Source organism: Hydra viridissima, unplaced genomic scaffold (genome assembly GCF_058129835.1).
Source record: "Hydra viridissima isolate aposymbiotic clone 2 unplaced genomic scaffold, HvirCarnegie_v1 scaffold_6, whole genome shotgun sequence".
Classification (NCBI taxonomy): Eukaryota; Metazoa; Cnidaria; class Hydrozoa; order Anthoathecata; family Hydridae; genus Hydra; species Hydra viridissima.
Window position 1 is genome coordinate 10,829,563 of NW_028324305.1, and position 5,486 is coordinate 10,835,048.

General features: G+C 29.7%; 1 long non-coding RNA gene and 1 pseudogene across 2 annotated transcripts; both read right to left on the bottom strand.

The window, feature by feature from the left end:
• LOC145195491 (uncharacterized) lies at positions 1-4,052 on the bottom strand (annotated as a pseudogene). The gene is made up of 8 exons (XR_016453762.1): positions 3,966-4,052; positions 3,649-3,879; positions 3,335-3,511; positions 3,132-3,189; positions 2,571-2,696; positions 1,113-2,266; positions 830-991; positions 1-578 (listed from the first exon to the last, which is right to left on the bottom strand). The product of XR_016453762.1 is annotated as an uncharacterized LOC145195491 (transcript).
• LOC149886984 (uncharacterized) lies at positions 3,653-5,031 on the bottom strand. Its single transcript, XR_016453761.1, has 2 exons — positions 4,713-5,031; positions 3,653-4,074 (listed from the first exon to the last, which is right to left on the bottom strand). It is a non-coding gene; the product is annotated as an uncharacterized LOC149886984 (long non-coding RNA).
• Between the last annotated feature and the right edge of the window lie 455 nt (positions 5,032-5,486).

The following is a 5,486-nucleotide window of genomic DNA, read 5'->3' on the forward strand; positions in this document are numbered from 1 at the left end:
ACAAAAAAAAACTAACAGAATGTCAAAATATATATCTATACAATTATAACTAAGTACTGTCCATAAAATCTAACCAATCTATAAATAAATACTATCCATAAAATCTATACAATCTAGATAATACTATCAACACTTGTATCTAATTCATATAATCTATATAATACATGCTGCATAAGTACGCTAAAATAGCTATTACCTTGCATAACAAGAACGACAATACCAATATCTTGCTTTTAAAAGAGAATCTTCCTTCTGGCCTACACATTTTCTGTGTGACCACAAGAGGCATGAATCGCATGCAATTGCACTGCCAGTTTTATTTCCTTTATTTGTGCTTTTCTGGCATACAGCGCAAGGCCAAATGTGTTGATTTTTTTTAGCGTCAATTACTTTATAGACAGTTTTCCATGCATCTGAGGTAAAATATAACTAAATTAATGAAAGAAATTCTAATGCACATTCATCAAAAATTGAGGATGAAATGCAATCTGGTCTTTTTTCTATAGCACTGCTATCAATTAGAGTGCCAGAAAGAGCTTTCTGTACATCATCAGCTTTTAAAACCCAACTAAGCATCACTATAAGAGAACAAACAGATCTTTATTACTAATATTACTAATACCATAGAATTAACTACTAAAAGAAAAATTGAAGTTCAACTTTAATGAATTATTAATACAAATTTAAAAAATAATTTCACAAATAAGCTCTACCCTAATTAACTTTGTACCCATTTGGTTTTGTTTGCAACTAGATGTTATCAAATATAAAACTATACAAAACAGTATACAGATGTTTACAACATGTAATACAATCATTTTTAACATACTAGCATGTCTTTGAACAGAATCAAGTTTCAAAAAAGGAACTGGGACATCAGAAGACTGTCGGTAATGTTTTTTAGGCAGACCTATAGTTGTAAGTGTAGCACCTTTAGGGCGCCCACATTGGACAACACATTGAGGCAAATGAATCTTCTTTAAACCAGAAACTAAAATAAATGTATAAGATTATATAATTCTTATTCTTCTTATTCTTACATGACTAATACTTTATGTATTTTATTTTCAATAGCAGATAACAACTTCTAAATTTATATTTAACTGTAATACCTCCTTCATTTTCCTCAACTAAACATTCTTCTTGGTGTGGTTTTGTGTTATCCACAACAGATTGTTCTGAGGGTTTCCATTCAGGTCTGCTAATTTCTCTAGTTCACTGTAAAACGATTCTTCAACAGTTGATGATGTTGATGTACCCTCTTGTACTCCTGCAATGGAAAAATCCGGAGTTACGAATATAGAGTCTTTCTCAACAAGTTCATTTACAACCATGACCTTCCCATGTTCCCAACCCTTTTGCAATGCCTGAAGAAGGTTCATTCGCTGTTCAAAAGTATGTCCAGTAGACTCTTATACTAAAGTAGCTAGAAGTGAAGTTGCTTGAAGAGCAAGCTTGAACTTTTCATGCTGAGAAAGTATTTTTTTTCTTAGAGCAGCATGAAGCTTTACACAAGACTCTTCATTTCTGGCAAGTGTACTAAAAACTCGCTGATGCTGACGATAATACTCCCTGGTCCATCTTTCTGTACATAACTCAGCATCAAACAGATTCATTCCTTGCAACTGGCGAAGAGCAAAGATATGGCGACAAGGCAGACTCATGGACTTGAAAAATATACAAGCACATGAAATAGAAGTTACTTTAAGCTGACCTTCACTACTTTTGACTATATAATTATTATGTTCACAATATAAAAATTTGACTTCGCAACGCAAGGTCATTTGTTTTAACACTAGCTGAAACGCATATGATGTCAGAATTTCTTTAAAATTTGCCTCAGCAGAATTAGGCTCAAACATATCAACATATATTTTTTGCATTTGATAAATAGTTTGGTGGTCTCTTTCATTCCGCATTGAGGTTAATAAAACATAAAATTTATCAAGGAAGTTTTCCAAAGTACTATTAAAGTCAATAACTTCTTTTAGTTTACCATTAAAATTCTCTAAACGGTTATTTGTGGTGTTCATAAAATTTGTACAAGCATAATTTAAACCAAAAACCCACTCATTATGAATGTTGTGCCAGTTATCATTAAAATAATTCAACTATGGTAGGTGCTGATGAAATAAATATCCCATAAAAATCATTGTATTGGTCCTCTGACGTTGCATAAGCTAATTTCTGAATGAGTTCAAGACATGATGTTCGTTGTCCACTTGTGATCCCAAGCTTGACAGTAGTAATTTCACGATTGAAAGTTCTTAAAATAAAAATTAGATTATTTTATTATTTACAAAATACATAAATTTGTAACACTTGAGTTTTATATGAATCATTACATATAAAACGTTTGCATGAGTTGGATATTTCTCATATTGTCGTTTTTTCCATTACACACTTTATCAACAGTTGATGTGGCAGCAACTCCCTTGCGGCCTCTTCCCTTAATTGGTGGATGTATGTACAGAGATATCTGCCATCCCCATAAAAACAAGTGACGACATATTGATGATCTAACTATATTAATTGTGCAATTTTACAATACATTTATAAGCTCAAGTTACCTAAGAGTGTGAAATAAGCAAAGTAACAGAGATGCATCTGGAAAAGCAGCACGTAAAACATGTCTCTCTGTCAAGTCTTTGTTTGACCAAGAAACATTGTTTCTCTTAATTGTTTCCACAAACCAACTAATAATTAAAAAAAAGAGTTTATTGTCAATAATTTAGTTTCAAGTATAAGTTATAAAAATATTTTTGTTTGCTATGACAGTAACTTAGCTAAACAAAAGAGATACCAATTAAATAATTTCTATGCTACTCATGTAATCTAAAAGAGTAAAATATGAGATTCATCTGTAACTGACAACTTTAAACATCACTGGAGGACCATAAGACTGTCCCACAGAGCAAATTTCCCCCAGTTGCAATAAGACATTAGAATTTCAGGTTCAAAGTAACAGGACTGAAGAATTTTTTTTCTTTCCAAATGTCAACTTCTTTAGGTGCTCTAAGTCACCACAGTATAGTTTAAAAATGTGACACAAAACGAATTTGAAATGTTTTTTGGAGGCTACCTATCCATGGAAATCAAATATATGTATGCATGAGGAAAAAAAATCAAACCTCAATGATGCAGCATCCTCATTCGTAAGTAAACCTACAGCAGCTACTTCACTTTCACCTGTTCAATGATATCAACATTAAAAATATTTCAAATCAAATATACAAATTTATTTAAAAAAAAAAAGCAAATAATGAACAACTTTGCAAAATATATTGATAGTATGTACTAAAAGCAAACAAAATGTATAAAGCAACATAATAACCAGCACTATCTTCACAAAGTATAATATAAACAGGCAGTCGAATTTGTAACAATTTATAAGTTGCATTTATACATATTAACTCTGGATATGCATTGTATGCACTATGCATAAATGTGTTTCGGAAAAAAATCCCTTTTAAATTATTTTCAGAGTCTGTTAAAACTTCAACATTAGCATCTAAAAATAATATAATTTTTTTTTATATATAAATTCAATGAAATATATAATTATATAAATTCAATGAAATATATAATTATATAAATTCAATGAAACAGTGAACGAAAGAGTTCAAAGTTATTTCAGAGATTACTTACTATATTTTTCTTTTAATGTTGCAACAAAAGTTCCGATATCATTCCAGGTGTCAGTTTTATGAGATAAAGCAGAAATATTAGATATATCTCTAAGAGTTATTATTTTGCCTGAGGAGTTTATCAAATCTTTTTGCAGCAGTTTTTTGTTAGGTTTTAAATGAATTAACTCTGTAGCTTTTTGAATAGATAATCAGGGAGTCTTCTTTGATTAGGCAGGTGCTTATAAAGAATCTGAATTTAAAAATAAAGATCAATCTGTGAAAAAACATTTGGGTAATAAAGGGGAGTATAAGAAAAGAAAAAAAAGTGTAACTTACTTCAGATACTTCATGGTTATGTGTTTTATCCATATCTTGTAAAACTAAACATTGCCCATCTTCTGACGCTTTAAAATGCAGGTAGAAAGGACAGTTTTTTAAAAAAGTTCTATAATAATAGTTATAATCAGAATCCAAAATATGGTCTATTTTAGATATATAATAATTTTCATTGAAATAAAATCATTCACAAATAAAGCCACCTTAAATGTGAGATTTTTTAAGTAAAATTTTACTTGTTTTTTAAGTTTTTTACAGAACAAAATTATCTCTAATACTTCAAAAGTTATAAGAGTTTTAGTAACACCCTCTTGAGTGAATATTTTCAAAAAAAAAAAAAAAAAAACAAGAAGCCTTAAAGCTCATCTTGAAACAGCCATTCATAGCTTTTTTTGTTTAAAGTTGTATGCAACTAACCTAGGGGTTTTATGTCACTAAACTTGAGGCATTAGTTACTAGTTGTATGTAACTAAACTTGAAGTATTAGATATTTTTGCTAAAGCACTAAGTGATGATTACTTGCCACATCTAATATTGGATTTTATAAAAAATAGAAATCAGTGTGTAGTTGTTGATGAATTCTATTCAGACTAGGTAGACGTATTAAGTAGTGTTCCTCAGGGTCCTGTAATTGGTTCTGTAAATAATATTGTTTTGGTATTCATAAATGATATCTCTAAATTGGTTTAAAAAAATTGTAATTGATTTTTTTGACATTATCCTGCAAAAAAACAAACAATAACTTACGAGCTTTTACGTATTCCCTCGCCACTATATTTAAATTTTTGACCACCATGTATACAACAATACTGAAATAGTATTTAACCTGAGGTGCTATAACAGCAGCTTTCTTTGGAACAGATTTTCTAGCAGCCTCAATAGTTCTAGCATCTCTAATCCATAACTTAACAAAATTAGTATCTTCATACTTTTTATTAGCTTCTTTTAACAATAAAAATGATGAAAAGGATTCAGAGGAAGTAAGAGCGATTGCCATTTTCACTATATGATATATAACACTTCGAATTGTTATGACACCTGAAATTAATTTTTCTACCGAAATTTCTTAAAATTATTTCTTCTAACGAAAGCGTGTTTTATTGGTTGATTTGACACGTGAAGTTCTAAGCCAATGAAACGGACTTTCGGTAGGATAAGAAATTATTTTTGCCTACCGACTTTCGGTAGGCTATCCACGGCGTTTTTTATTTGTTATGGGAAAAAAAGATCTAAGAAAAAAATTAGATGTTACAGGATATTTAAAAATATGTGTTTGAGAGAAAATCAGTTCTCTACTTCATCAACAGTTTCTCATAGCAATTAAAGCTTTAGCATTATTTTAACATTAATTTTTCTCAGTGTTTATTATAAAATCAAGTTTTGTTTGCTATATATATATTATATATATATATATATATATATATATATTGCTGAAATTTTAAGGATTTATTTGTTGCATATATATACATTCAGCTTACCAAAATAATTTATGTCAACGAATCGGTTCAAAAATTAGAATGT